Source organism: Larimichthys crocea, chromosome XX (genome assembly GCF_000972845.2).
Source record: "Larimichthys crocea isolate SSNF chromosome XX, L_crocea_2.0, whole genome shotgun sequence".
Classification (NCBI taxonomy): domain Eukaryota; kingdom Metazoa; phylum Chordata; class Actinopteri; family Sciaenidae; genus Larimichthys; species Larimichthys crocea.
This window is the reverse complement of record NC_040030.1, coordinates 14,544,896-14,566,204: the sequence shown is the minus strand read 5'-3', so window position 1 is coordinate 14,566,204 and position 21,309 is coordinate 14,544,896. Positions and strand designations below refer to the sequence as shown.

The following is a 21,309-nucleotide window of genomic DNA, read 5'->3' as shown; positions in this document are numbered from 1 at the left end:
AATGTAATGGATGCATTGTTCTCCAGGTGGGAGAGAGGGGACATTAAGCCTACTTTGCCTTCACTCCCTCAGGCCTGCGTCTGTGCACAAATGCTGCCCTGTCTTAGTCTGTCCATATGTGTACACGTGTATTTACATGCAAATGTGTTGAAGTTAATATTTAACTTCATATACTCTGTGGGCCAGTGCCTGTGTGTGTCTTATGAACTGTGTGTATAGAGTATTTGGATGTACTGCATGCATTTGTGTGTGTTTTATTCTTATTTTTTATTTTTTTTGCTGGTGTGTGCCTAAGTGGCCATTGTGCAGACACAGTGTAGGGAAAGGGAGACCAGCTAACAGTATAAAGCCACCAGTCCAGCTCACAGGCTGCACCAGCAGCCAGCCAGCCCCACTCGGCATGCACCTGGCGTCCCCTCACACACACCACCATTATTAATTGCTAATACATATTTATGTGGCACAAATTTGCCATTTGTTTATGCATAAAATTATCAATAGCGCAGGGCGCTTAGCCAGAGAAAACGGTGACCTTTTTAAAGAGTAATAAATGGAACTGTGTGTGTGTGTGTACGTGCATATGTGCGTATGTGTGTGTTTATCTAGTGGCTGATGTTTAAGAGGGAGGTGTTGGGTTGGAACAAGGGGAGGAGGGTGGCGGTTTTGCGGCTGGACGTGGCAGAAAGGCAGCTGAGGCCTGCCAAGAGGAGATCCACTGATCTGGATGTTTACCCACAGTTTGTATTTCACACAGGCAATGTTCTGTCTTTGTCCTCAGCTTCATTAGCTGTGTCAATGTTCACTGTGTCTGTACTAGATGTGCCTCTGAGTGTATGAGGGTGAATTTTGCATAAAAGTGGATCAGTAAGCATCTTTTTTTTTTTTTCCATCGACAAATGTACAGAAGTGCATGTAGGAATAAAGGGGTTTTGTGCACCTGATTCCCTCTGCAGGTGAACCACACCTGCTAACACTCTACAATAAGAGACGTTTTCAAGTTACTCCACTCCCCTTTTTGACGATTAAGAGGCTTACGAACTAGTAGAACCATACTGATCCTTGATAAAGGAATGAAGGATAAATGTGTCATGGCTTTGGGTTTCTTGTTCAGTGTTTACCATGTTATTTTGTAATTTTGCCCTGTCCTTTAGACTGCAACTCCCTTGTGTATTTAGTCTGTGTGTTCATCATTGTACCATGTTTTTGGATCTTGGATTCTGCCTTGTACTTGCTTGACCCCTTGCTGTCTCACAATCCTTTTAAGCCTTGTTCTTGAATCACTGACCTGCACTTGGGCCTGTGCATGTGGGCCTCATCGTCTTGTGTTCCCTGTTTCCCCGCGTGCACAACATAACATAATTGATTGTTTTAATGAATGCAGTTATTCATGTCAAAAGCAAAATGGGGCATTTCTGAATTAGCTAGGGGTATCTCCCTTAAGTTTAGTGATGCTTTTCAAGAGGTGATAAATTCTGATCACCACTCAAGAGATTTTGGATGCATAATGCACTACATTACTGAACTCGGACATAGACATTTAGTTACTAGCAAACACAGTAGGGTTAGGGGTATTTTGGTGTTATGTGCGCAATTATGTACATTTTCTGACCGGTGCATACTGTATTAATCTAAAATGGTTCTGAAGGTTGATCATCCATTTGTCAGTGTGCTGCCTCTCCTGTTGTAGTTCTACCTTCCTCACTGCTCAGTTCTTTTTCTTTTTATTCCTCATTAATGTTCTCATCTTTAGTTCATGCCTCTATTTTTTCATCTTTGTGTCTTCTTTTCGTTATTGATTTTTCTCTTGTTGGTTCATCTCTACTTTGCTCTACGCTGTCCTTCAGTTTTTCTGAGGGTCTCGTTGGTGCCACACTAGTGTTTTCTTCTAAATTCCCCTCCTCTAATATCTGTGTAGTGGTGTTTTGTCTGTACGTGTGTGTGCCTCAATGTTATTGTCGGCCAGGCTGGTTTCTCTGAGTGTGAAATCCAGCTAAATCTCTCTCTGTTTCTCTTTACCAGGGTTGGTTGTCTCTCTGATGGGTATTCACTCTGCAGCAGAGCCGCCTCTTCAGGGACGCTTGTAGGTCAGCTACTATTTTCATACCACACACATATATACATATGTACATAGACAGACATAGTGTATTTAAGTATGTAAGTTCTCAAGGGACGCTAATTTTAAACTAAGGCAAACACACACATTGAACTGGGTTGAGTAACAGTGTCATGTTCCTTCTCTCTCTCTCTTGCTCGCTTTCTCCAAAACATACATGGACACTGTCCCTCTCTCTCCCCCTCTATCTGTAACCCAGCTTTTATGTGGCCTTCATGAGGTCACACACAGGGCTCAAGTCAGTTTCCATGACTACACAGTCAGCATCCAGCCAATCGGCATTCTCAGCTGGCCTCTAGGAGGCCAGTGGGCAGCCAGTAAGCATGATATCTGTACATCTGACATGGAGGGTATAGTGAGGGGAGGCTCTTTGTGTGTTTCTGATTGTGTGCATGCGTGTGTGTGTGTGTGTGAAGGAGGGGGATTAGTGCAGGGTCCTCTAATGTATCTTGTGAGGCGTGCTGAAAACATTAAAATTGCATATCAGCATTGAAAACCAAAGTATTTAAAGTGATAATATGCAATATTTTCAGATGCAATATGATCTGATGTAGGCTGTGTACAAACAAATGGACACTCACACAGTAGGTGTGTATCCGTGACAAAACCATGCTGTTTCAGCAACATCTCACAGGTGTACACATTAAACCTGTATATTTTGTTCTATACTGATCCTAAAAAACATTTTAAAATTCAGTCCAATGTTTTGTGACACACACACACACACACACATGTACGCGCACACACACATACGCGCGCACACACACACACACACACACTGACATTCTGCCCCCAATGAATACTATACAAAATATAGTAGGACACACTGCAAACATGTCAGGAAATTCTCATCCTCTAGAGAAATGGGACTCACAGTGGGTCAACAATATAGGAAACTCCATGGGAACTGAGGGTAACAACCCAGATACAGAAGTATATAATAAAAGAACAAAATCCTGTCATTGGACAGTGTCTCTGAGGTGAACCTCTTTCTGGGGGCGAGAGAGAGCAACATGATCGTTGTTTTCTTCTTCACCAGCTTAACGCCTGTGAAGCTTAACACCTTTCCACCCTCCACTTTCTCCATTCTGCTCTGCATAACCAAGAGAGTATTGCTACCTGTAGTATAGTAATGTTTACAAGTTATGCATTTTCATTTTCATTACAGATTTCATCTGCTGATTATTTTCTTTGTTAATCATTTGATTGTTTGGTTTACAAAGATTCTAAAGGAGTACGAAACGCTGACACAATAACCCAGAGCCCAAAGACTCCTTTTTAATGCTCGTCTTGCTCAACCAACAGTCCAAACCTCAAAATTATTAAAAATGAAAAATATTAAAATAATGAAAAAGTAAAGCAGCAAATCATCACATTTGTGAAGCGAAACTAAGAGTGAAGATGATCAAAATAGTTGCCAAATTTGTCACTTTTACCACACAATTGACTTTTCTGCCTGAACAAGTGAAAGGTAAATTTTTTAATGAGGGACAAATGTTGATGTCAGGCCCTGGTATGTAATACTTTGTTTACTTCTCTATATCCGTTACATTGTGTGTAATTCATTTATGCTCAAGTGTGACACCACGCAAAGTCTGACCATTATCACGTATCCGCTTGCTGCTATGTTGCTCAGATGTTCAGTGTATTTTGCTGTATTCCCTGTTTTCCAGCACTGGGGGTCAAACTAGTGTATGAACTGGGAGCACGATGGATGAGAGGGCCAAAAAGGTAAATGGTCAGAGAACAGCATATGGAGGGTAGGGACAGTGAGATTGTTTGTTTGCGAGATGAAATCCGTGAGACAGCAAAGGACAGCTGGGACTGAAATGCCTCTGAGGGCAAATTTATCCTCTTTGACTTTTTTAGTACAAATGAGAAAAATCACAAAAAGAAATTTGATATAAAGGTAACTGATACAAAGTTAGTTGGTAAGTTGACAGACAGAAAGTGAGGAGTGAGTTGGGTCAGTTTCGTTGGGACATATGGCTCCCACCAGCCCAGTGACTCTACTGAGAGACCATGAGGACAAAATAGAAGAGGAAAGACCCATGTGCCATCTGCACAAGGGACAAAGAGTAGGAGACAGCATGAGTAGTGTGTGTGAGTGTTTGTGTGTGTAGATTACAGTCCAGTAACAATGAGATACACAAACACAAACATAGTGGACATGCCCATATACAAAAAAGAGCGCATATGCAAAGTCTAATAGGTACACAAACTTTCAGATGCAAACAAATGCATTTAAACACATTCACATGAGAACACACACATACACACAAACAGACTTGATGTCACTGCTGTCTCTTCATCTGCCAGAGCGGCCATCCAGAAAGCCCTGTCCTCAAATCAGAGTGTGTGTCCCTGTATGTGTGCTCTTCTTCTTCCTTTCTGTCAGATACCACTGGGGTGGTATGCTTCACAGGGCATTATTTTGTCTGACATATGGGTTTTGCTCCTCTGCTCTGTCCAGGAAACAAGGCCAAGCGGGCAGCCTCAGAATGGAGCCCTTGGGTTTGATGCAGTTTCCATCACGTCCAGTTGTCTTTAATGTCAACAGTGAAACTGGGGTACTGATGGGGCTCTGCTAACGGTGTCACTGGCCTCAGCGCTGGGTCACTGTGTTGTGTGTTGGTTTCCTGTCCAACTTCTGGGTCAACTTCTGGGAGAGCAGGTTGTTACTGTACAATGAGTCAATGTGACAGACACACTTTCTGTGAATAGCTCACCTACATGCTGTTGGCCCTAAACAGACTCTTTGTTGGTTTCCATTTATGAATCTACAGAGACTTACAACTGAGATAGATTGTTCTCTCCACTGTTCTATCTTTTATTACCGTTATTTATCTGTCGAAGCTGCATTATTGTCGCATAACAATACAGAAACAAGCTCTGAAAACTCATCTTTGGTGGTTCAAGGAAAATCCAACGTCCAGGATCTCAAACACGTATGTACTTTTAAGCAGACATAACTCTGCTGACTGAAGCTTCTTTGTGTGCAGTATACTAATAATAAGGTGGCTGGTTGGATTAAGGAAACATGGTCAGCAGGGTGGAAGCAACATGGTGCATTCTCTGAATGAGAACGAGATGTGGTGGATATGTCCTCTGACACGTCTTTTCATAACCTCATAACGGGTTTTTCCATGGGCTCGGGTCTGCCTGCTTTAGTTGTGCCAAACCAAGCGGTGATGACATGCGTTTCCACTTCAGCCACACAGCAGGGGATAGCTTTTGCGGTCCTACTTGGTAGCAGGGCCGACCACGACCAATCTGAGACGGTCTCCTCCCTGTCTGTATAGCTATGTGGTTGTGTCTGAGACTAAAGAGAAATTCTTGTTACTCAAGTCCGTCAGTGTTCATCTTCCAGTGCTTTTCTAGATTCTAGCTTAATGTCTGTGGTTTGAAGTTGATGCCTACTTTCCTGTCTGTACACATTTTACTGGTGTATCGAAAAAGTTGCCCTGTAGGCTGGATACACTGTGCTGATGATCCGTCTGACTTTTGCCGTCAGTTCAGAAGATTCAGACTATTTCTGGATGTACATGCACAGTATAGACTGTTCTAATAGCAATAGAGACAATACATACATGCAAAGAAAAATAAATTACCTTTACCATAAAAGTTCTGTTATAAAACTTAGCTATACGTTAGAGCTGTTCCGATTCCAATACCAGTATCGGAAATTGCTCAGATTCTGCCGAAAATGCTGGTAATCTATTGACTGGTTACTCTGGCACAGTTCTTCTTCACCACTCTTAAACAGTGGCGCTGTGCTGCAACCTGCAGCCTGCTGTTTTAGAGGGACGAGTTGACGTGAGGCTTGGAGCTAAGCTAACTAGCAGCTAACTAACACTAATCAAAATCAAATCAAGTTTATTTGTATAGCTCTTTACAATAGCCGAACGGTACCCAAAGTGCTTTACAACAAAGCCATAAAACAATACATACCGGATACATGACAAACACAATTAAAAGTGCTGTAGTGCTGCAGTGCTGCAGAGTATTTAAAGCCTTCCAGAAATACATAGAAAGGAGCAGACAGAATGAGTACACCTAAGGAAACAGTACTGCCCTGGTCAGGATTGAAATGCCAATCTAAAGAAGTGGGTCTCAAGCTTCGATTTAAAAAGGCTGAGATCAGTAGTGGTGCGAATGTCAGGGGGAAGTTTGTTCCACAGTCTGGAAGCAGCGACGGCAAAAGAACGATCAACCCACTGTTTAAATCTCGACCTAGGGACCTCTAACAGAAGCTGACCTGAAGAGCGCAGGGCTCTGCCACAATTGCGAAAAGTTAAAATCTCTGACAGGTAAGAGGGGGCCAAGCCATTAATGGTGTTAAAAACAAACAACAGAAGTTTAAAATCTAATCTAATCTAAAATTGTACTAGCATATCATGTCGGCGGTGTGGCAGTATTTCACGCTGGATGCTCCCAGCAGTAAGACTGCGACATGCAACATATTCAAATAAAAAGGTGGTGGTATATACCTTTAGGTATATGTATTGTATATGTGTGTGTATGATTATTATGTTATTTATCTTTGGAGAATTGGATCATTTACAATATTTTCCATAATATTAGACATGATACATACGTAAACTCTTCACGTCCACCAGGACTTATTCGTTCGTGGGGCAATGGCCCCCACCTGGGTTTTTCTAATATACGTGTGTTTGTGTGACACAGAGTGGGTGGGTTGGTGTGTTTACAGGCATGTTGGTGCTGAGGAGCTGATGGCATAAACAGATAAAGCTGTGATGGAGGATGTACACTCTTTTGTTTGAGTTTAAGAGACAAACGGCTGTCCTGAGTACACACACAAGCATGAATGCACACATACACACACCGCCCCCACTCTGCAGTGTGTATACACCACACGTCAGGTCTTAAGTGCTTGGTAACAAAGGGTGAGTTTATCCCTGGGTCTTACTGTAAATACAATGGTGAGTAATGCTAAGAAGACTGGCCTGTGGTCATTGCAGCCATGCACAGCTGAGAGATAGTCAATGAGAGTACAGTGGTGGTGGTGGGGATAGTATTTCCAAAGGACTTTTGAGTCTCTGGTTTGCTTTTAAAGGTGCTGTGTGTAGCATTTCAAGGTTTCCAAAAATGAAAACCACATTTCCCACAAATCTCCCCTTCCTGGCATCACCATGTTCAGTTGTATTGGGGAAAAAAACTAGAGCAAGGAACAAGGATAGGGGCCTTAATAGACTTAATTAATACACAAGAAACTTCCTGTATATGTTCCAGTCTGAACAGAGGAACTGGAATAAACAAAAAAAAAAATACAGCTTCCTCTTTTGTGCAAGAAAATAAACCATCTGATTTCTTATGCATTGCATGCATGCAAAATCTGTGTTCAGCATCACTTTTTTGTTGCATGATTATATTGTTAAAATTAAATCATTATTAAACCTGATGTAGTGTGAAAGTGTCAGCACCTCCACCAGCTCCAGGTTGAGATGTACAGAGAGTTGTTCCTTCCTTCCCGTCATGCTCTTCATATCGTCAATGGATTGATAAATCAATAACACTGTGTAACTAGCTACTGGCAAGCATACAGTAAGTGTGCCAGTGAAATGATTGTTTGTGTTACTGTACTGTATGTAACTGTATGTATTATGTTTGACCACAAGTTTTTCAGCATGTCCACTATTCTGACTTCAAATCAAATTGGGCTAGGTAAACATGGGACTCTCTGTAATCTTAAAATTTACGATTTACTTACTTGCAGTGTACACAAGCAGCTATGATGAAAGCAGCAGTGTTTGCGTACTTGCTAATCTTGCACAATGTAAAAATACTTAAACATTATGATACGTGACGGGATTGTTATAGTGTTATATGAGATCATGGCAGTAAAAGTGGCAGCAGCAATACTTCTATTTGTTTCTCTTTATGACTTTGCACCATTGTTATATATTATGTGCAGTCGATGGTTGCGCAGCTTCCACCAGTCACACGGAGACATACTAGCAATCAGTGCCTATAAGCACACATGCTGCAGCCAGTGAAACCTGTCTTTTAAACCAAAAAGAGCGCATCTACTCACAGTGATGGAGGCCCCTGAGAGTGATGATCAATTAGCTTGCCAACCCCTGGCAACAAGCCAAGCAGTTCATAATTCATAGTTTTCCCATTTAAAGAATCACATTATTTTCCAACTCCATCCTCTAACTTAACTACTCCATGGACCAACCATCAAACTGCAAGACTCCCAAACTCGCCATTTCTTGGAGCTGACACTAGATGGACAATGGGAAGTAAAACTCTGGACAATCACTAAGTTTGTGCAATAGACACAAGAGGTGTCACTTTGAAGTGTGGAAGGCCAGTATAAATTTAAATTTTCTTCATAGCATTTTATTCACCTCTTGATGAAGATAAAAAAATCCTCTTGAAGATCAGTGCTCAGCCCACGTGGAGCTGGTAAAGATTCAGTGAAGCTTGGTGACACAGGACCAGGATGATCTCTGTATTAGTTGTATTCGGCGGCTGAAACATCTGAAACCTCTGACAACATGGCTGGAATAAAGCTATTGTTATTGCAAGCTGTCTCCATATGGTCAACCCCCCCCCCCCAACACACACACATACACACACACACGCGCGCGCGCACGTGCGCACACACACATATTCACAAACATATACATACACACACAGATCAGCAGTGGGAGCACATCATCTGTCACCCAGGGCCCAGGCCGAGGGGCGACAGATTGTCCTTGTGGTGTTCCTTCAGGTCCCATTGCTCCAAACACACACACACAGACACACACACGCGCGCGCACACACACACATACAAACAATCTGCCCACTGACATACTGTTCTCATAGTATTCCCTCAGAGTGTGGGCAGGGCGGCCTTTATCTCAGAGGACTATTAAAACATTTCTACCGGATACTGATGTTTCACTGTACAACACACACACACACACACACACACACACACACACACACACACACACACACACACACACACATACAGTGCTCATTTTACACGAACATGTCATAGTTTTTTGCATGGCTTTTGTGTCTGTAACTTTGTTCCTGGATAGAAGAAAAGTACAAATACGTACTGATGAGCAGGACATGTAGAAGCACAGACACACTGAGTGTGAGCTACAGTTAAAGATTGACCACATGTGTACAGAGCAAATAGAGAATCACTATTTGCGGCGCAGAACAAATGAATCTTACATCAATGGCTTCCCGCAGCTATATGATATGACATAGTAGCGAGATCAAAACGGCAGCGTGACGTACTTAACTGTCACAAAACAGCCACATCAATTAAACATCAAGAGTGTGCATTCTATAGCCTGACCCAGTGATAATCAAGGGTGTTTTTAGTATCAAAGTGCAGCTCAGCAAATGCCAGGCCTTTAAAGATCATCATCCATAAACATTACCTAGCTTTGTTCTCCGCTCTCGGGGAAACTGCACAGACACAGTACAAGCCTTCCTTTCTCTTTTTCCTGTCGCTCTTTCTCGTTCTCTACCTGCTCGTGCCCTCTTCTCCTCCACCTTATTCCTCCCTCCTTTACCTGTGTGTGTGTGTGTGTGTGCGAAGAGCTCCGGGCCTCATAGATTGCATACTCTTAATGCGCTTTCAGTTCCTCTGTGGAATTGTTTCTCCTTGAAGAGAACAAGAGAAAGTGAGATAGAGAAGGAGAGAGAGAGAGAGAGAGCGGGAGATAGAGCAGGTAGTTTCATTACCCTCCCGCCCCTCTCTGGGTGCTTGGGTTATGGCCAATTAGGCCTATTAGCAACAACAAAACACAGGAAAACACAACAAAACCTGGTCGGCAGGCAGGCAGGTAGTTAACGGTGGGAGGAATTGTTATCTCTCCCACTGACAGGAACAAAGAAAACACTCTCCAGAGTGCCGGAGAAAGAATTTATACCTCCCAGTGTTCTCAATTCTACAATTAAACTCTTTACTGCAATTTCCCGTTGGCTGGAGTCTCCAGAGGGACTCTTCAATGCACTGTTGTGATTTTTACACCTGCAAAGCGGTGTGTTATGTAATTAACCAAGTTTGAGAAAATGTCTCAGAGGTGTAGAGAAACCACAACTTTGCAGCTTTTCAACAAGACTCTATTGTGTCTTGTGATGGATGTGGTGATGACGCATCGACCTAATTAATTATTGCTTATTTCAGCTTTTTTTTTTAATGTGCTGCTCTCTGGCACCAGAGGTAATCAGCTGCCTTCCTATTTCATATGCAAAATATGAATTCTGGGTTAACATCACACAGAAACTAACTAAAGTTCATGGTTTGGTTTTTCTGTGCCTTACAGAATACAAAATACAGTTCGAAGAACAATATCAATTGCTATGATCAAGGTTTGGTTCGTTTTTAGGCACAAAAATTACTTTGTTAAAGATGTGGAAAGTTTATGGTTGAGATTAAAATAGCAACTTGAGAAAACATTGTGGTCGGGTTTTAAAAAAAGTTGACTGTCAGTAGGGAACGGAAAACCAACAGCGTTCTCTCATGTCAAAATCTGATGTTTTGTTGACCCATTCATCCACACTGACCTCCTCTCTGCAGACTTTGTGGCTCTATCACACTATTTCTTCCTTTGCTCCTGACACACAAGAATCGTAATTACTACAGCTGCCAGAGGGATTTGTCACTTAAAATATATGGAATCTTTTGGTCTTTTGCTGATATGTAGTTTTTCTTGATCTAATTAGGCCTAACCTGACTCTTCTAAAGTTCCTTAGGCTTTCCATTCCTTGTACAACAGCCTTGCCAGCTTGGCTGTCATATTTTGGAGCTTCTCATCTTGGTCAAGGTTACACATACAGTATTAACAGAGCAAAATGGATGAATTTAAATTGAAAGAGAAAATTTGAATGAGAACTGTTTACTTTGGACAAACAGTGGACAAGGGATCAGTTAAATTCAATTTGCTAGGAGCTATCAGTAAAGTGTGTGGATCTTTTGTCTGACTTGTGCCTTAATATTTTCTTTGCGCTCACAAAAAGCAAAGCAAAATTGGAATAACTTACTAAATCTTATAGTGCAGTGGCCATTTACCTGGTCACTTGGTTTAAGGTGAGGAAATTCTGCAACATCCTGCAACAATCATATGATTTGATAAGACTGTTGGTTTTAACCAATTTCTGGCTTATTAAATACACTTTCTTTCAAAGTACATCTCGACTGAGGTAGTCTTCACAAAGAATTGAAAACTTGTGTAACATTACTGAAAGTCAGTTGCAGCCAAAGATTACCGGAGATGAAAATCACAACAAATGTGTGAGTGAAATTTTCACAAGTACCTGGCTGAATTTGGCTCATGTAGATGTGGCAATGTAATGGCCAGGTGTGATATGACTTTGTCTTCTTTTCAAAAAGAAAAGTGATTTTCCACCATGTGGCAGCAGAGAAAAGTAATAATTAGGGCAACATGGCATCACTGGAAGCATTACATTCCAAATTTATGTTCTGCATCTTCTTTTGTCTTCTCAGTCTATCTCTGTTTCTTCCTTTGTCAGACTCCCTTACTTCACACTCAGACTAAACACTCCATGCTTTGTATAAAATCCATTAACTCAACATGCCGATACACAACTATCACCCAGATGGGAGCTGAGTATTGTGTATTGTGTGAGCATCATGTTGAGGTGGAGGGAGATGCAATCAAGTAGAGATGTGCAGAACAAAACAAGCGAAGGATGAAGGGAGAGATCAGGGGGAGGCAGAGATGGAGGGAGTAGGCAGCGAGGTAAACTAAATGTGACATCTCATATTTGACTTTTCACTTCCCATTTAGCTGACACGTCCAAGATAAGTGGAGGAAAGATTACTGGTCTCATTCTGTTAGACAAAGGCCTGTGTGTGTGTGTGTGTGTGTGTGTGTGTGTGTGTGTGTGTGTGAGACCGCATTTGTTTGCTTCATGTAAATTTTAGATCCTTTAGCTCATTCTTTATGTGAGTGGTGATAAATAAGCAGGTCAAAGTTCAGTGTGTGTGAGCAGGAAATAGAGTTTCAGTTTTACACTACATTTGATTTTCTGTGTACTGTACAAATTAAGTTACAATTGCGCTTTCAAAGTTTTAAAGGTAAATTTCTGTTTTAAGCTATTTAATATTTGTGGCCATGCTTCCTTTTAGTAATGGTAATACTAAACTCACAAAGTTATTTGCTAAGATGTGGAAACATGGTGACAGGTCAGATTTAAAAAATATATATATATTTTGGGAAGCTTCTGTTGAGATAACATTTAACATTTGAAACGTTTGTCCTATTTTGATAATTTAAAAGTCATTTTAAATTGATAGCGAACATGATAAACGTTATATTTGATACTTGGTATGATTGCCACAGTGTGTATTCAGTAAATAGCCAGAACCATTTAACTGGCTCCAGTTAGGACCCCAAGGCTCTATACTTGGTATCCTTCTTTTTTACCATCTATATGTTCCCCTTTGTCAGATCATTTGCCGCTGTGGCCTAAGGTTCCACTGTTATGCTGATGACACCCAGCTCTATCTTATCATTTAACTATTCACCCCGCTCACCCCACAGGGCCTTGGCAACTGCCTGTGCAGTATAAAAAAACAGGTTGTCATCTAATAATCTACTCATGCTAAATAAAAACAAAACTGAGCTCATGGTTGTGGCTCCCAAAGCACTGCCCCGGTTGAAGACAGGAGATCTTCTCCTTGACGCCCATTCACAGCCACATGTCCCAAACTTGTTTGTCATTCTGAACTCCACTTTCTCATTCCAGTCACACCAAATCTACTTTCTACCTCCTCAAAAACATCTCCAGGCTCCAGCCATCACTCTCATCACCTCCAGTCTGGATTACAAAGCCCTGACAATACATCACCCTACCCCTATATTCACCTTCATTGGCACCTGGTTTAGTCCTCCATTTCCTATGAAATCCTCATCTTCACCTGCAAAACCCTTCATGTCCTTGTGCCCCAGTACCAGACCTCCACCAGCCCTATACACCATCCAAGAATCTGATGTCTTCAAACACAGGTCTCCTCACCCTTCCCTACACCAACTTCTGGTGATAGTGTTCAGTTTGGCAGTCCTCACCCTTTGTAACTCAGAGCCTAGCAGAGATTTGCATCGCTGTATCTATGTACCTCAAAAAAATCTTGACAACCTAGCTGTTCACCACAGCCTATGGTCTTAGTTAAATCTGTCTTTACTGGCAAACAATGCTAGTATTTTTTCTGTTCTCATGTTTTGTTTTCTCAGACTCCATTCTTGTGTTTTTATCATTATTATTAACTGCTAGTTGTACTGCAACGGCTACCTTTTTTGTCAACTGGAACATAGAGCTTTTTATAGTATGACAATATATTTATACTGCCAGTCTATTACTATTGATTGTGAAAGAGAAATGCACTTGTGTGTGTTTATGGATTTAGTATCTAGTCAGTCTCAGTGTGACAGAATACACATGGTGGATCATACACCAATGTTTACCTATAGAATGGCTTTCAGTCATGTGAAAAGACGCATACTGGGGAGTGTGTGCATATATGTACAGTTGTGTGTGTATGACTGCTACCATGCGGGTGCCCACTCAAGCGAACAAGAGAGGCTGCAGTTATCTTCACCTCCAATTACACACTAGGAACACCTCTGCTGTGTGTATGTATGTGTGCGTACACCATCACACATTTTCTAACCTTTGTGTGTGACTTTGACTGTGTTTGTATGCGTGTACATTGTGTGTGTGTGTGTGTGTGTGTGTGCGTGTGTGTGTGTGTGTCTGTGTAGCCCCCGCAAGGCCCTGGGGTTACAGGCAGCTTGGTGACAGTGCAGATGGGATAACATATGACATGTGAGTGACTGAGTGAGTGTGTGTGTATGTGTGTGCATGTGTGTGTTTGTGTGTGTGCGTCTCAGTCCATCTGGGCTCCCCTCTGATCGACCGGGGCTCCCTCTGCTCTCTGTGGCCCACTGGGGAGCCGGCGGGACGGCAGAGAGTGAGAGAGAGCAGCGAGGCCTGCCTACCTTCTCAGCCTCTCTCACCTCTACCGACTCTTTTATGACCGTACATATATATATATATATAGACAGTACGAAAAATAAGATTAAAGACAAAAATGATAGGGGACACTTATTTTTCATCTGCATAATTTCAGTGACACAAGCAATGCTTAAAATTATGCTTTTTTTATTAAGATTGTGAGGAAACCTTTTTTAATGAATTTATGTTCACAATCACCAAATTAAAAAACAGCGAATAATTAGTGAATGTATCTGCAAAATATGAACTATACAACATCCAATCATTTTTATGGTTATATTTAAGCAAATCAGAGCACCTAAGTTTATGAGACGGTGATGTTTGTTTATGGTTAAATATTTAAAGAAGTCAACAGAAGCATTAGATGGGCCATGTTTACTTTGACAATATTTAACCAAAACTACAATATTTGTGAAAGGGAAACTCCATAAATTTCACAGAACAAAGTCTGTTTGCAATCAAGAAGTAAGTATTTTTTTATATAGCACCTTGAAAGAGCAGATGTCAAAAAGTGCTTCACAATAAAAGAGAAAAGAGAAAATACAAGACAAAGCAACAGACATGAAATGTCGACATCAAACTGAAAACATAAAAAGGATAAATAAATAAATTGGTTAGTTCTGCTGCACATGAAAAAATGTTGTATGAAACATTTTGTAGCTCCAGAGGGAGCTGTGCAAAGTCTGATAATGTCTCAAGTGATGTCATTCAAGGCAATTATTCATGGCCACTGTTGGCAGTAGAGACGCATGAGGGAAATGTACGCGCCAGGTTTTGACAAGGAAGAATACCAGGAACAAAAAAGACAACTCTGGTTCTGCTTGATCGATTTTGATCCTTTTTCAAACAAAATGTGTGCAATGAGTCAAACAATGTTACACAAGTGTGATGCTATGCTTGGTGGAGTTCTCTTTAATCTAAGTATTTTAGGGGCCAAAATATGATCACTTGCAGGATCCAAGATATCAAAGTGATGCACTTTTCGGAGGCCTACCATCTACCCCGACCTCCTCCCTACAACTTCTTTGCATTACAAGAACACAGCACTACCTGGACTGAAGCATCAATGAGACAACAATTACATATTCTCTAAAGCATACTTGGAAGTCTTATGTAGTATATATACGTAACTGAGAGGAGACGTGATTGAGTCTGAATACTACCAGTATAGATTATATGATGAGGATGAAAATCGTAGACCTGTAGAATTACAATTGTCACCAAATTGCACACAGTGCACATGTCTTAATGCATACAGTACCTGCAGTGTATTGCAAGGACACTGTACATCCATTCTCCAGTGAATAATCTGGCTGTTTTTAGTGTTCAGGACAAGTTCACATGTGATTACATGCTGTGTATACTGTATCTTTTTTGAAGTTTAATTGGGACATTTTTTTGTGTTGAATCCAAGTTTTTTTAGCTGGCATAGGCCTCATGTTGCAGAGCCAATGGCATCTGTTTTTTTTTTTTTTTACTACCACAAAGGCGAGATGCTGAACGCACAGGAACACTGTGTGCATCTGACATTGTGCATTGTGTCCCCATGAGACCTGTCACTCTCTCTTGTTTATAGGATCCAGGTCCATGGCTATTTTGTGCGGCTGGCCAGGGCCTCGTGGTGTTGGTGGGGGAAAGGCTGCGGGATTTGGACCGATGGAGGCATTGGAGGGATGGTGTGTGTAGTTGGGATGAGAGGGAGACAGCGGGGAGCTGGGCAGTCGGTTTGTTCCTGTTCCATCCATGGGCTGGAGGCCAGAGCCTGGACACAGAGGAGGAGAGATGATGGAGAGAAAGGGAGCAGGAGTCAGAAGAGAGGGCGGAAAGTAGAAAGACATTGAGAAAGAGATGCAGCGGGGGTGACCAAGGCAGGAAGGGTTAGGAATGCAAGGAGAAGATGAAGGGAAAGGGGAAAAAAGAAAATGTGACTAGACCAATGTTAGCAGCAGGGGACGTTCTTGTCCGGTCTGACCGACACTGAGACGCTAAAGAGAACTTAATGATGCCTGACAAGTGCAATTAATAATTAAAGCAGGAGCGATGGTCGTACAACTAGCATGTGACAATAACTGAGGTTACGCTCCCTTGACAAGCCCTCTCCTGCCCTTCCACCTCCTTTGCTCTTTAGTCACAATTTAGTCATCTTTTCACTTTCCTCTCCTCTTATCACTCTCTACCGCCTTTGTCACTCCCTCCCCCTCTCTTTCTGTCTGTGTAATTTTGGCACTTATGTTTGTACCACACCCCTGCCCCCAACCCTGCCCTCCGTCGCTTTATCCATCACCCATCCCCTCTTTCTTTCTCCGCTCCATCTCTCTTGCTCTCTCACCCCTCCCATCACCCTTCAGCAACTCATGCAGAACTGCAGCCGTCACTATCAGGTGTTGACGAGTTGCTCTACTTGATATTCATGGATGAGATTATTTGGAAGTGTGTGTATGTGTCGGGGGGGAGAGAGAGGTGATGGAACGGGTGTGTGTACGCTTGTGTGCTGGTTAGGGACGTTTGGAGGGTGTACAGGGTGTACATGAAGCATCATTACCATATCAAAGACATGCTAGGCTTTCTGTCCTAATGGTAATTACACTGCCCACAATTGGCGCTCACTGCTCGGATCACAACAAGAAAAAAAATTTAAAAAATGGATGGAGGGATGAGGAGGAGGGGTATTAAAGGGAAGTGGAGGGGGGGGTACAATTGGCTGGGGCTTTCAGGTTATGTTAATACCGCTCATCTATTTAATTAGTGGCTGGCGTTGGGCTTTGTTTACATCTGACGTGCCCCTTCTAGAAAAGACAGATGAGAGGGAAACGGAGAGAGAATGGTGAGGATGAGTGAGAATGAGCGAGTATCAGAAAACAGAACAAGAGAGGCAAAGGAGGAGAATAGCAGATTGGTTTCCGGGGACGGGTGGTGGGATGGCTGGAGCGAGGTGTGACTGCGCCTCTTGAAGCTGTAATGAGGTCCGTTGTGGATGGACCTTTGATAGGCCTCCTGGCTCCACCTCTTTTGCCTGTCTCTGGAGCCGGGCAGGCCGGGTCTGGGGAATCGGCTCAGACTGCAGCCAGGACTACTGATCGACTGACTGGCTGCTTGGCTGACTAAAAGTATCTGAGAGCGAAACGTAGCCATGGACTTGATAAAGCAGACGTTTAAGATGTTTCAGTATACATTTTTTTCACCTTTTTCCCCCCTTTAAATGTGGTAGTCCAACTTCTACAACCACTTCTAATGGCGAAAATGTTTAATGACCACATTCAAGGCTCTCCTCAAAATCATTTGTGGTGTTGCACACATGAAAAGCGGCAGACGTTGTTAGTGAAAGTGTGAGAGAGAAAAGTGGCCCACTTTAACACCTCTGCACACTTGACCAATAGCTGCTTAAAGCTGCAGAGATTTGAAAATGTCCAAGAAGTTGTTGGATTCCAAGGAAGGCCTCAGACAATCCAACTCTATTAACCAAATAAGAACATTTACATTGGCTGATTCTGCAAAGTAATTTGTGTTCAGTTACCTTTTTTTATGTCCAGTGCCAATGTTTTCAAAAATAAATAGCAGAATTATTGCTTAAATATTTGTACATGTCAAAATGGATAAGGAGACATGGTTCGAGTTAGGCTTAGGGAAGGTTAATGGTTATACAGTAGTTAAAACAATGCAACAATAACTGCAGGTATATGTGACTGTGACCTGCACATCCTGATTTTTCACCTCACGAATCATTCCATATTCCGTTTTGTTACTGTGAGTGTGTGTGTGACTTTGTTTCAGCCCATGTCTGGTTTGAAGACGCGATCTTTGGGACTGACTTTTTGTATGCAATTTGCCTATGCATATGAATCTTCACGCCTGAATGCACACATTTCTGTCAAGTCTTTGTAATGTGAATGTTTTGGCTCCTGAATACCTGGGTGTGCATCTGTATCCACTTTTTAAAAGGGGCTTGTGATGGGTATTGTAATAGAACTCATTTTACAGCGCTCCCAGGGGAAAGTGAACGTGGAAATGAGAGCAAAATGAGAGGGAAATGAGGATTTTTGCCTGTGTTAGAGTAAGCCATCATATCTCTTCTGCAGATAGTTTATGGTGGTTGCAGTTGTTTCCTCTGTGCGAGTCAGCCAGGACCTCGGTCAGCACTTGATTGTAGTACATATCAGCCACTCAACAAACAGAGAAAAAGCGATCAATATTGTAGTTAGATATCCTTACAATATACAGTGTTTTTATATGTATAGGTGTGTGTGTGTGTGCATACAGAAGTGCATTATCAACACTGGATGAAGAGTGTAACCTGCATAAAAATTCACCGTGACATTTTCAAAAGGTCCAAAACAGCGTCGATTTTTAAAAAACCTTTCACTTCAAAGAGTGGACAGGCGGACAGATATAGAAAAAAAGCCTTTGGTTCCAAATGCTTGCCATTTCACTCAGTAGCAGTGAATGATGGGATGTGTTTTTTTTTTTTGCCCATGGTTTACTTGAAAACTCTGAGCATTGTCACCATCTTCTTCAAGGACCTCCAAGAGAGTGTCTTTGAAAAACACTTGTCTCCCACTTGGGGGTGGGTAGTGGGTGCTCGAGTCAGTTGAAGAAGACTCACAACAAGGCTGTGTGATTTTGTTTTTTTCTTTCAAGCTTTTTGAAGGCTGACAAAGAGTAGTGGAAAGTTTAGGAATGCAAAATGGCAAGAAAAGTATAGGGAAAGATGGTAGGAGAGGTATATGAGATAAACAGCGAGGGAAATGTGTGGTTGTTGGATGGAGGGGCTCTGAGACTACTACTGAGAATACAGTCTGCATGTGTGCTGTGTGGAAGCTGCCTCACTGGTAAACACAGTGAAAAAAGAGAAACAGAGGACTGCGGTAGTTCTATTACTCAAAAGAGGGAAAGAGAAGAGCGATTGATTGTGCTCAAGGAGAGAAAAGAGAGAGAAGAAACAGGGAGAGTAGAGGGAACAGCCCACATGCTATCACACTGTTTTTAATAACAGTGTAGCGGCGACCCGAGGCCTCCACGTCCACGCAACGGCTGTGCAATGTCTGCTCGGCGTCTGTGCCACACACGAAAGGGCTCCAATCCAAAAGTCAAGCCATTCTGCTCTGTCTGTCAGCTACAGGCTACAGAAAGGCAGAAGCAGTCAAAGACCTCTGCCTCTTTACTTACGTACATTAACCCAGGGAGTCTGTGCTAGGGAGGCTCTTCATCTCTCAGGGTCATGTCTGCACTGATGAAGGTAGATTTGTTCATGTTGAAAGTCCACACTTGTATGTTCACATCATCCTGTAGAGGTTAATCATCGACAGCGATGCTGACAACAACAACAACCCAGAAATGTGTTCAATTCTCTGCTCTTGAGCGTGAGAATGTAAGTCCAGTGTAAGACCAGAGAAAAAAACGTCTTTTTAACATTCACGTACCTTAAGGTTTCAGTGTACTCGACACTTTCCGACAATCTTTCTCTGATGTTGTAAGAAGTAATTGTTATAATTGTATGCCATGTCAAGTCTAAACTCTATAAGCCTGTTTTCTCACCTCCGCACATCTGGCCAGTTGCAGTACTATAGGTATTTGTCACACGCGTATTCATACAAGTACACTCATAGTGAAACCAGAGCTTTCTACTGCAACTTCTTCAACACCCACAGGCACTTAAAGGTTTACATTCTTGCTCAAGGCCACTTCAGTGACACTGATAAATCTAGAGAAGCTTCTCATAGACTGCAGAGATGGGCTACATGTCAACATATTTCTTCATGTCCCATGTTCTGTAAACATGTACTATAAATAAAATGGAGTAGTCTCCATGATGTCAGTCATGGGATTCCCAGTGTGGTGGTTCTGATTGTCTAATCTAGCTAATCAAAAAATTGGTGGGGTGGAGCTGAGATGGGTTAAATGAAGCCCGGTTGACTTTTTTTTGTAGCAGGCTGTAAACATGTTTACTCCTGCTGTGAAGTTGGATATAACAATATGGGGGCTTATGAGGATTGACTTGTTCTGTAGCCGGCCACGAGTGGACATTAGAGGAACTGCATTTCACAGCCACAGAGGGTTGCTACTTGATTTTAAATTATACCAGAGCAAGCAGAAACTACATGATAATAATTGTTAAGAAATTATATATAAGATAAATAATAGATTAAGAGAAATATAATATTGCTTTAATTTGAAGTGATATGAAATGATGTTGGCCACTACTCAAAGTTGTTTTATCAGAGTTATCATTAATGAGAAAACAATGTGCCAAAATATGTTGCACTATTTATATGACATGAATGCTGTTTTACAAATTTAAAGACTTTCATTAGAGCAACAGATAACAAAACCATATATCATAATATGAAGATGACACAAAAAATTGCCTCTTATAAACAAGTGTAATCATTTAATCCAACTTGTTTTAAGTTGAGGGAAAGCCTCACATCCATGACTTACTAAATTGAATATTTTATTTTCACTGTGAACCACGTAGCTCTCTGATGACTAAACTGAGGTCCAGTAGGAGGCGTACTCAGCGCAAGCAGCTCAGTCCTGGCCTCCACCTCCCTCCCTCTCTCTGGAAGTCTCTCCCTCCACTCCTTTCCCTCACTTCTTCCTCCTCTCCTCACAGTGTATCAAGTGCATCATCCTCTCACACCTCACTTTGCCCTCGAGAACAGCGCCCCGCTCACACACATGCACACACTCTCAAACACTCAGTGCACATGCACGGCGGCACCTCGTAAGCGAGATAAGGAACTTGCGACACCAAAGGGTCCGGCTTCTGTCACCCTGCTACCTCGCCTGGACCACATGGCCACGGGTGCAGAGAGGAGCGAGAGAACAGAGAGAGGAGGAGTGGAAACAAGAGTAGGAGGGGAGAAAAAGAGAGCTCAGGAGCAAAAAAAAAAAGGGAAATGTGATAAAGATGCAGACGACGAAGAGATGAAAGAGGAAGAGAAGACAGATGGGGCCAGAGAGAGGGAGAGAAAAAGGCAGAGAGACACAGAGAGCTTAAAAAAAAAGCGAGCGAGTGGCAGCACTGCCAGCAGAGAGGGACTGTTGTTTTCGGTGCATGTTGTCGGTTGGCTTGCCACCAGTTAGCATGAGGCAGATGCAACCGGGAGGCTTGGTAATTATCGCGGTGAACCTCCCTCAGAGCACATGTGCTTTGCGCTTGCTAATCTTCACAAAGA

The 21,309-nt window shown here is 42.2% G+C and overlaps 1 protein-coding gene across 1 annotated transcript in view; it reads left to right on the top strand.

Annotated features, from left to right (window-relative positions):
• The window catches only part of sox5 (SRY-box transcription factor 5), a 213,744-nt gene that overhangs the window by 36,531 nt on the left and 155,904 nt on the right, over positions 1–21,309 (top strand). The window contains exon 3 of the mRNA XM_027291908.1: positions 2,020–2,084. The gene's annotated coding sequence lies outside the window, so the exon portion shown is untranslated. The remainder of the gene's footprint in view (positions 1–2,019; positions 2,085–21,309) is intronic.